Source organism: Centruroides vittatus, unplaced genomic scaffold (assembly GCF_030686945.1).
Source record: "Centruroides vittatus isolate TY-2023 unplaced genomic scaffold, ASM3068694v2 contig_2186, whole genome shotgun sequence".
In the NCBI taxonomy this organism is placed as follows: domain Eukaryota; kingdom Metazoa; phylum Arthropoda; class Arachnida; order Scorpiones; family Buthidae; genus Centruroides; species Centruroides vittatus.
In genome coordinates, this window is record NW_027121365.1 from 24,912 (window position 1) to 36,977 (window position 12,066).

The following is a 12,066-nucleotide window of genomic DNA, read 5'->3' on the forward strand; positions in this document are numbered from 1 at the left end:
TTTTATGTAAAGTTTGTCATTTTTGACCGTCAGATGGCGCTATGAGACAGTACCATTATCAGGCCAAGAATTTGCTCTGTTAATACACCCGTTTGTAGTATTGCGTGTAGTATAGAAGGAAAAGTTCCGTTTGTGCTTTTTATAGTGATTATTATTGCTACGTGTTATGCAAATATAACCCCGGGGGAGTTGATAGTCACGAATCTAATAATCATTAAAAGAAGGACCCTTAAAGAAGGGGATTACTTGACTCATAAATCAAATTGAATTGGTTCATAAAGGGTTTCTTTCCGTATATAATAAAGATGCCTGCTGCGAGATTAATGAATTTCAGTGGGTTTCTCGTGTTGAATTTCTTCGAGGATGGCTTTCCATTTTATACAGTAAGTGACCTGTAGGTACTGTACAAATAAGCAATGTAGGGTTTAATTATTCTAATTTTCTAAGACATTTACGATGTTCTGACCGGTACAAAGCGTTTAGATCTGATATTCATGGTACCCACTTAGTATATGACAAATACAGGTACTGTATGACACATATACTAATGGTACTGTACTTATTCAACGATTGGTATGCCCATTAAATATCATTAATTAGAAGAAGTTTCATAATAAATGCACCAAGAAAACACATTTAAATTAAGCAATTTCACTTAGAAAATCGAGATTTTGAAGTAAAATTTCTTATCGTATTTCTTCGCTTTTAATATGAATCATGTTGCAAAAATATTTTAATATTAAAAAATATATACGAAATTTATATAAATTCTTATGTGTTCACGAATTTATTTGCAACTCTAGCATCTAGAAAAAAGGGAGAAGAGGAAGGAAGAAATTTTTTTCCCTCAAAAAAAGAAAAAAAAAATGGCAGACATTATATACGTATCCGTGAGAACGCATTTGTCATCAGACAAGCAATGCATAAAGACATTTATTTTTTATTCTCACAGAATGATAAAAGCGTAGAATTTATTCAATTTATCATTTTCTTTTATCTGAATTAGGCATTTTCACATCTTTTATATCAGAATGAAAAAAAATTTATTATTTTTGTCAAGTTTCTCCTTGTAGCTATTTTAATATATTAAAAATGTTTCTGTTCGTGTAAGCATCAAGTGGTTGCTTACTTTCTTAAGCGTTTAGGAATTTTAGCTACTCTATACGGCTTTCAGATTTATTACAGGACACAATTAGCATTATTACTTATAAGGTTTGTCGTGTTTTATGTACAGCTTCTCGTATAACTACAGGGTAAAAAACACCAGGTTACTTCTGTTACATAGAAAAAAACAATAGTTACTACTATTAAATAACTATATTTTATTGTATTAGTAGGTAGAAAATAGTTAAATAAAACTGTTTAATAATTGTATGCATACTCTTCAGCTATACTTGACTGTAAAGATGTTGTAAAATCTTAAAACACACCCTATAGTTGTATGCCTATACTTTATACCTGTATATAGGTAAATACCTGCAGAATCTTAATGCACAACTTATTCTTAAGTTAGCTTCCGGTATATAGCTATATACGTTTACCTTATACCTTTACCTATACTAGCCTATTGCTAACTGTTATACCTATACTTTAGTTTACACATCTTTAAACTTTAAAAAAATGACTTTAATACGAACTAAAATAGCTCATCAATACAAATTTTTAACATTAAAGTATACAGAGAAACAATTATAAACACTCGAAAGTCTTTAAAGTGGGAGAAAAAAAGAGAAGGAAATATTTTAGCAAAGAGATTTTGATGAGTTAGTGTAAAAAACTCGGCTAACTTTTATTTTCTTTACACACAGATGTATAGCTAGAAAGATCTGTAATGCCTGCAATGAAGTTAGAATTACACCAATGGCGCCTCTTGGAAGCATTAAAGTCAGTGCGGCAACAGATGAAGCCTTCACAAAAGAATTAGGCAATAACTCGAAAGTGACAGGTAGCCTTAGTTTAAAGAAGGACACCAACAAGGAGTTGCACAGAGTTTGGGCGTTACCAAAGATAGACCGAAGATAAACGGATTCTTTGGTTCCCCTTAACTAGGGGCCCCACTTTCACCCCATAGGTTTGTGTCTAGCAATATGGGTGTTGTTTAGTATTCTGTCTAGAGTGAATCCTAACTGATAAATTTCATTAAAACATCCAGTTAAAGAGGAGGAGAAAGGAAAAAAAAATACAGAAGAGGAAGAAGAAAAAAAATTCCTGTGTTTAACACTAAATTCCTTACAATTCCGATAATAAATTTTATAATTAGTTTAATCTTTAACGAATTTAATTCAATTAATCACTACACAAGACGACACTAATTATACAATTATCTGATATCTAAATGATTGTTGAATGCTTTTAAATTTTCCATAATTAATACTTATTTTCTCGAATTGAATTTGAATTTTTAATTGCTTCTAAATGTTTTCTTCGATTAAAAATTATACCTATATCGAGTTTTATATTATTGTTTACATATTAAAATACGCATAGTTATAAAAGAATTGTAAATATAAACATATGGAAAATTACTTTTTAAAGATTAAAAAATGCATTTTTTTTGTTTTATTATTATACAGAGTTACTATAGGTTATTACTGTTAAGTACTTTCTGTGTAATAATTTATATACATTTCTAGTTACACGTTGATGTTTAAACTACAGAATAAAGGTACTTTCCAGCTTCTATTAATTTATAATGCATAGTAAGTGCCTTGAATATTAATTAAGTATTTAAAGTACCATTGTATTGTGAGTACTTTGGACACCAGAAAGTATGTAGTAAGTATCTTGGACATCATTATAAGTATAAGTATATAGCAAGTACTTTTGATAGCAGTATAAGTGCAGGAATATAGTGAGAACCTTGAATACAGGTATATAGTGATACCTGGAATACCAGAACTTTCATGTCAGTATACCTTGGATACCAGTATTAAGTGAGTAAACTTAATATAGTGTATACTATCGATATTGTTTTAAACTTTATACACTTAACAATTATGTTTCCACAGATTATATGTCATAATATAGGATACATTTAAATAATTTTTACATATTATAAGCTATCAGATATTTTTGTAAGTGCATAAATTAATATAATTAAATATATATTACTGCGTACATTTTTACACGTAATGTACGCAATAATGCTCTTTAGTGCATACTTTAAAAAATAAGCATATATAATGATGTATAACTCCTATATACCCCTAACATACATTACATAATAATGCAAATTATCATATAAATTAATGCAGGATACTTCATACACTGTATATAAAATATACATTGTTTCATAATTTAAAAATATGCAAGGAAGTATATTACTGCACGCATTATACTCAGAATTGTACGAAGTGATGTAAATTACTGTATAAGTTAATGTTATTTAATGTACGTAGCTGCGTATAAAATGTAAAACACAGGTATATGATGAACATGTACTGTACATGTTCAGGGTATACGTTATAGCCAAACATGTACAGTACATTACTGTTATGTTACACATGTATACAGAGTAATATACGTTACAACATACAATTTATGTGTTTTTATGTGTAATATACATTAAAAATTACTTCGATTGTTAAGTATATTAATACTAAACTTAAATTACTTAAAATACAGCGAAATTTTTGTGTGTTCAACTTGAAAAGTATGCACGAAAGATGTTTAAACGGTAAATTTTACAGGATTTTTCTTGGAAGAAAAAGAGCGTATTTAAGCATTTTTTATGACTTCCAAGATGAAAAAAAAGGGGCAAAAAGACTGTTTTTCTCAATGACTGATGCCTTTTCTTCTTACCCATTTAACTCAATTTTTCAATAGGTTTGAAATATTGAAAGAATATAAAATCAAACGTGAAAGTGATTTTTTTTTCTTCCTGCATCTTGGGGTATTTGTAACTAATAGAAACGTTGAATAACTTTTAGAATCTAAAAAAATAAAAAAATAAAAATAAGTAGGAAAAAATTGCAGAAAATGTTAGAAAACTGAAAAAGTATCGAAAACCAAATAAAAAGTAAGAAAATCTAAAGCAATTTTAGCATTCAATTTCGAACCAGAATCACATATCTGAACTATTGAGTCACATTTTTTTGATATATTAAATCCATAAACGTCTATTTGTAGACATGATAAACATTTCTTAAGACGTTTGAAATGTTGTCGTAAATCATATTTTACAGTCAATATAAGTTAACTTATTAACTTAGTTAAAGAAAAATATAAAGAAAAATAGGTCATTTTAATCAATTGCTTCGAAGTAATTTCGTTGTAATTAACGTTAACTTCGCTATGAAATTATTTAGGAAAAATAGAAAATGTTTAGGGAAAAATAGGGAAAATGGAAATTTTTGGGGGGAAAAATAGGGAAAATGGAAATTTTTTAAGGAAAAAAATAGGGAAAATGGAAATTTTTAAGGGATAAATAGGGAAAATGGATAATTTTTTAAAGAAAAATAGAGAAAATAGAATATTCTTTTAGGAAAAAATAGGAAACAGAAAATTCTTTTAAGGAAAAAACAGGAAAAAATAGGAAACAGAAAATTGTTTTCGGGAAAAAAAGAGGAAAAATTAAAAATTTTTGAGGGCTAATAGGAATAATAGAATAATATTTAGGGAAAAATCAGGGTAAGTAGAAAATTGTTTAGGGAAAAAATAATAAAAAGAGAAAATTTTCTAGGAAAAAATTTTAAAAAAAGGAAAATTATCTTTAAAAAAGTATAATTTTCTTATAATAAAATCATTTTTTTTGTTTTAACTTTTTAGGGAATTTTTTTGTAGACTTTAGCTTAATTACTTCCTTATAAAATAATGTAATTATATAAAAGTATATATCATTATCATTTATTTTTTATTAATTTAATAAATATAATTATAAAAAATTAAATTATATAAAAATTAATCATATAAGAATAGATTTTTATTAAAATTAATGATTACATCAAATTTATTATTATTTTCATTGCAATTTTCGTCAAATTATTTCCCAGTTTTCTATGAAAGTATGACATAATTTGGGAAAAACTTAACTAATTTTAGCAATTAATTTTATATTATTTCTTAAAATATATTTTATATTACATTTATTACTAATTTTTATTACAATTTGATGCAATTTATTCTAACGTTTTCCTCTTAAAGTAGAAGGGTTATACTTTCATACGGATGAACGTTTACCATAATTTGAAGGGCAATTTAACTAATTTTACACTTATAAACAATAAATTTGATATAATTACAACATTTATACAATTTATAAATTTATGTACAGTCGTTTAATTGTATATATTATACAATTTTGCTCGCTTAAATAGTATATTGATATTAGCATCTACATAATAATAAACCAGTTTATATCGATGGTAGGTGTGTAGTATACAAATTAATTTCGGTTCGGAATTAACCGATAAATATCCATTTTATGCTATTACAGTAATAAATTATAAATTATGCTGCCATAGAATTAATTAAGTGTTACGTATATAAAGTTATACAGTGTATAATTCCTCTATCTAAAGGGATTGTAAGAGATTGGAGCCAGCATCATGATGCTGGCTCCAACCTCTTACAATCCTTTTAGATGGATGCTGATGCTTGTTGGGGATGAAGAAATTTTTTAAAAAATCAAAATTAAATTTGAAAACATTCTAGTTTTGAATTTAACATTAAAATTCATTTTATGAAATCGTTAAAGGACAAATTTCCAGCTCAATTTAAAGTTAATCACTAAGAGAAAGGAGAAATTAAATTCTTGGTTAGGTGTGGAGAAATAATTAAATTCGTGTTAGAACTCTACTTTCAAAAATTAAAACTACTTTTGAGCTTGTTATAAGGAATTTCTTAATAAAATATGTATTAAATCAACATAAAACAAATTTAAATTTAAATAATATAATAAAAATTCGTTAAGAAAGTTATTACACTTAAAACTTCTACGTATCCCACTTTCTCTTTGTATTTTACTCGTGTGTTAACGCCTCCGTTAACACATTTAAAATTGTATTAACTTAATTAGCGTATATAAAAGATGAAATTTAATTATTATTTTCATTATTTAAATTAATTTCGTAACTATTTATAATTAAAACTGCGTTTAAAAAGTTGTAAATTTTGATTTAATTACGTGATGATGCAAATGTTACAACTCTGCAATTATGATGCGTGTAAAAGTTTTATAATTTTGTACGATTTAAACGTGATTTTTCTCGTCTTCTCGTTTATAGCGTTGTATACCTTCCAAATTTAGCCCCCTTTACTACGTTTACTTGTGTTTTCTTGTTTTGTAAGCACTTCTTGACGTTGTTAATGCGTAGGAAGTGTGTCTTTGGTCATGTTGCTAGGGTATTAAATGTAATAAACGTATACCCGAACACTAACTAATGAATAGTTGTCAATGTGTTAAAGTGTTGTTTTATGTTTTCGTGTCATTCATTAATGCGTCCAGTCGTACTAATGTGTCCCCAAGGTAGAAACTTTGCGATTCTATTACAGCCGTACTGTACAAGATTAGATGCACAGAGGTTTACACAATCAACCAGATAATTAGTCCGTTGTCGGCGTATGTCCGCTGTACTTGCTGCATGTCACTCTAAATATACCAAGGACGAAATAACACATTTGTGTACATCTCGGTTTTAAGTTGTTTTAATGAAGTTGTTAACAATAGAAAGCTGCCAAGAACCGAGTTTTCTCACTTAGTTTCAGCACTTTTCGACCGTGGTAATGTTCTCAGATGCATGCTGAATCCATTCTTTTTTCGTATATTAAGTGCTTTACGAAGTTGTTAACAATATAAAACTGCCAAGAACTGAGTTTCAGCACTTTTCAATAGTGGCAATGCTCTCAAATGTATGCAAGTTCAAATTTTTTCTTTGTATTTAGTGCTCTATAATTAAAGAATTTAAGAATTTATGATAATGTGTATTAGTGCTGCTTCTAAAATTTAAATTTCAACACATATTCTATGTCCGAAACTCGATTTCTGCTCTACAACAGCAGAAACAGACAGATCCACGCAAAAATTCGACATAATTAAGGAGAATTAATCACTATTAATAACAATTTCCACTAGTTTATACGTAACAAATATATTATTCCAGTAAATAAACACAATTCTGTCGATTTATATTAACTTTAGTTAACTGTTACATTATCATGGAAACACTTAAACAATGCGAAATTTCACTTTAAATTTAATTTAACCTGTCAAAGTCAAAATTAACAATAAAATGCTTCCAGTTAAAATCTCCTCCGGTACATACAAACCTCCGAACGACGGCCACTGACGGAAAACATTAGAAAATGGCCGTTGTTTCGAGGTTATTCTATATACATTTTTGGTTGAAAAAAAAAAAATCTCAAAAATGGCCGCTGTTTAGAAGCGGTTGTTGTTGGGAGGTGGCCGTTATTGGAGGTTCGGCTGTACTTAATAATATATAATATATTGTAAATTCATATTTATATAACAGTTTTGTAAAAGGAACGGTTCTATATACTTTTCTGACGTAGGAACTATTATTTAAAGGGGGAGGGTAGGTTTATAAGTATTCTAATAATACTAGAGTAATATGGAACCTACTGTAAAAGTTTTAAGAAAGGAAAGAAAAAAAAGAAGGAGATAGTTGGCTTCCGGCTGTGAATTGTTTCCATTTCTGGTCTTATTCGGTTGTTGAATTATTTATCTCAATACGGGGATGAGGAAGAGTGGTGAAGATTTCCAAGTTATTGTTTTACTTTGCTAAAGTTATATCCCCCCTCCTGTACTATATACAAACATTGATAACACGTAACCCCCCTTCCTTATATGTGTTAATAATATATTTAACGTATAACAGGAAGGTGAGATCAATTTTTGTATATTTATACCCTACTGTTTTATAAATACGTCATACAGACACACGATAATGCGTTTCGGTCACGTAGCAAGTTCGAAATTTTCTTCCATTTTTAAATAATTATAACAAAAAATTAATTAAAAAATGCTTTACTTTTTCTCCTCTAGATATTCGGGGATCGCGATCCACGGGTTGAATTTTAATATTTGCAATTTAAACGTCTTAATAATTCAACCTTACCGAAGTCACAAATCAGTTATCTGCTTAATAAACGTTTGAAAATTAGTTTAAAATAACTTTTTTTAATATTTATTAAGCAAATAATTCCGATTTTAATCTTTATAAAGGTTGAATTATTAAGACGTTTATATTGTATACATTTGAAATTCAACCCGTAGATCGCGATCTCTGAATATAAAACATTATTCTTTAGGATCAATAAATATAGAATAATAATAATTTATTAAGCAGAAGATTTTAAGTTTTAACTTTAGAAAGGTTGAATTATTAAGACATTTATATTGTATATTATTATAATTCAACCCGTAGATCGCGATCCCTGAATATAAAACTATTCTTTAGGATCAATAAATATAGAATAATAATAATTTATTAAACAGAATATTTTAAGTTTTAACTTTAGAAAGGTTGAATTATTAAGACATTTATATTGTATATTATTATAATTCAACCCGTAGATCGCGATCCCTGAATATAAAACTATTCTTTAGGATCAATAAATATAGAATAATAATAATTTATTAAACAGAATATTTTAAGTTTTAACTTTAGAAAGGTTGAATTATTAAGACATTTATATTGTATATTATTATAATTCAACCCGTAGATCGCGATCCCTGAATATAAAACTATTCTTTAGGATCAATAAATATAGAATAATAATAATTTATTAAACAGAATATTTTAAGTTTTAACTTTAGAAAGGTTGAATTATTAAGACATTTATATTGTATATTATTATAATTCAACCCGTAGATCGCGATCCCTGAATATAAAACTATTCTTTAGGATCAATAAATATAGAATAATAATAATTTATTAAACAGAATATTTTAAGTTTTAACTTTAGAAAGGTTGAATTATTAAGACATTTATATTGTATATTATTATAATTCAACCCGTAGATCGCGATCCCTGAATATAAAACTATTCTTTAGGATCAATAAATATAGAATAATAATAATTTATTAAGCAGAAGATTTTAAGTTTTAACTTTAGAAAGGTTGAATTATTAAGACATTTATATTGTATATTATTATAATTCAACCCGTAGATCGCGATCCCTGAATATAAAACTATTCTTTAGGATCAATAAATATAGAATAATAATAATTTATTAAACAGAATATTTTAAGTTTTAACTTTAGAAAGGTTGAATTATTAAGACATTTATATTGTATGTTATTGAAATTCAACCAGTATACCGCGATCCCCGAATATCAAGAGAAAAAATTATTCTTTTGGATCAATAAATGTATTTTATAAACTGAATATTATTGAATTAAATATAAGTTAAGTTAGACAAATATTAGAATTTTAAATATTAATATTTTATATATTTATTTATTATTATTTTATAAATATTTTCCTTTTATAATGCATTTGTTTCCATATGGAATATTATTTCCATTATTTATATATACATATACCGTATATAGATGTAACTTTTACCTTTTTTTTCTATAAAAAATTCATAGAAAAATGATATAAAAATACTTTTTATTTCATTTCTTTAAAATTTGAATAATTTTCTAAGCATAAAAGTGTTTAAATTTTAAGTTCAACTTGTGTAATTTTCTTTGTAAATTCGGCTACGTAATTTGCATTTTTACGTATTTTCTTTCCCTTAAATTAAAATTTATAATTTGCCTCTGAAAAATTTGCTTAAAGTAAAAATAAATTTTTAAATATTTTATTTTAAATTTATTTTATTTTAAATATTTAATTTTGTTTTAAATATTTATGTTTTATTTAATGTTTAAAGTATAATACCGTCGAACCTCTTTAATAAAGGACACCTCTGAACAACGGCCTTTTTCTCGGGAACGTTTCTTTCTATAATGCATTAAAAAAATCTTCCAAACAACGGCCATTATTTCGAAAATATGTTTTTAATACATACAAAAAACCCTCCAAATAAAGACCACCTCCGAAAAACGGCCAGTTTTTCAAGAATATGTTTTTAATGCATTCAAAATAACCCTCAAATAAAGACCACCTCCGAAAAACGGCCAGTTTTTCAAGAATATGTTTTTAATGCATTCAAAAAACCCTCAAATAAAGACCACCTCCCAAAAACGGCCAGTTTTTCAAGAATATGTTTTTTTAATGCATACAAAATAACCTCCAAAAACGGCCAGTTCCTCAGGAACGTTTCTTTTTATAATGCATACATACATAAACCTGCAAGCAACTGCCACCTCCGAAAAGCGGTCATCTTTCATGTTCCGCCAGTGTCCGTTATTCAGAGGTTTAACTGTAATAATAATAATAATAATCATAATAAAATATATACTTCACAATAATTTTAAACAAATAAATCGTAAAAATTAGATATAAAAACGTAAAAGTTTTACATTATTTATTTATTTTTTTTAAATTTGAAAATTCAAATTTGAATTTTTAAATTTATAAAAAAAAAAAAAAAATAGGAGAAAAAGAACATAATTCCGCCATCTATCGTATAAATTAGATATTAAATTACTCTATTTTTTTTTTATCCTTTTAAATTAAACAGGGGTGCATTTTCACTGCAGGAGGCGGACACTTAACTGTTTTTAAGGCCAAACAAGCTTAAAATTTACATTAAAAAATTAATTAATTAATTGAACAGTATTTTTCCTTCTTTGCGTACAGAAATTCACGAAGGCTCTATTATTTTAAGGGGTGGTGAGTAAAAAAACTGTTAACACAAGAGTCACCTCCTTACAACGGAAATCCCCACAAATATTTTATTTTTATTTTATTTTTGACTGTTTATACGAGATAAAAAGAAGAAGAAGAAGAAGAAGAAGAAGAGGGGGATGCTCGCTGAATTTTCTTACTGTTATGTGGACAACTGTCAGCTGTGGGTATTTCATCTCTATTCACTAAACTACTGTATATAGGTGGAGGGGGGGAAGAGCACGAAGACGTCAACAAATTGCCAGAGAGTGGCGTCGCTATGGTTACAGTTTGATGGGAGGGGTGCAGGAGCAGCTGGCAAGCAGTGACGAAGAGATGCAATCGGCCAGTGCCTGTTTGGCTGTGCACGTGGTTGGAACAGGTAAGTAGAACCTTACATCTGCTCTTACTTTATAAACGATTCTATACCCTTCTAGTTAAATTTATTCCACTTATAAATGACCCTCCACCCCTTAATTATAATTGCAAAGCATTAAAAAAAAAAAAGAGGAATTCCAAATTTCTTGTGTGCTTGTTATTATATTCTTAAACCTCATCCTCAGGGGATCGAACCATCACATCTTACTAAACTATGCTAATTTACATTAACTTGTGTTTAATCCTCATAAAACCTTAAATTCGATCAATCGAGGGGGGTGTGCGTGTGTGTTTTTTAAGGTTTAAACCAACTTAATTACCATAAGTGACGTTTAATTGCTTAATTATTAGTCCAGTTAATGGAGAAGGGAAATGGGATTTTTAATTGCGTTCTAAACTTAATTATGCCAAATTCTATATTTTTTAAATTATTATTTTTTTTTTTTTAATGAAGAATTGCCAATTAATTCCACGTTTCTCGATAGTTTATTAACCACGTTTGACGTGTCTAATCAATTTAATGAATCTACCAAACGAGTAGTTGATTATCATTAACAGAACAAAGAAAATTGGTAAATTAAGATACAATTAAAATTAGGATATTTACTAATTAAATTTTTATATAGAAAGTTTTCTTTATCTAAAAATACTCTAAACAGCATTTAATACTTGATTAGCTTGTTTATGACGTTAATAAAATGGTGTGGTATTTATTTTTTTTTTTTACTTCCTAAAAAAAATAAAGTTATTTAACTGGTAACTCCATTAAACAGGATGAATTAGATATTTTGAACGTTAAAATGCTTTATAGAATGGATTTTCTTCTGCATTTTTTGCATTTTTTTAAATAGTTATCAGCCTTATTTTCTAGAGTTTAAGTGTTTGGAGTTTATACAATTTATACTTTTAGTGTTTTCTCGTATTCAGATTCTGTTTAGAGGCAATAAAC

At 27.3% G+C, this 12,066-nt stretch overlaps 1 protein-coding gene across 1 annotated transcript in view; it reads left to right on the forward strand.

The window, feature by feature from the left end:
• Window positions 1-11,022: 11,022 nt before the first annotated feature.
• Window positions 11,023-12,066, forward strand: part of LOC136970800 (fibroblast growth factor receptor-like 1) — a 97,963-nt gene continuing 96,919 nt past the window's right edge. The window contains exon 1 of the mRNA XM_067265254.1: window positions 11,023-11,121. The gene's annotated coding sequence lies outside the window, so the exon portion shown is untranslated. The remainder of the gene's footprint in view (window positions 11,122-12,066) is intronic.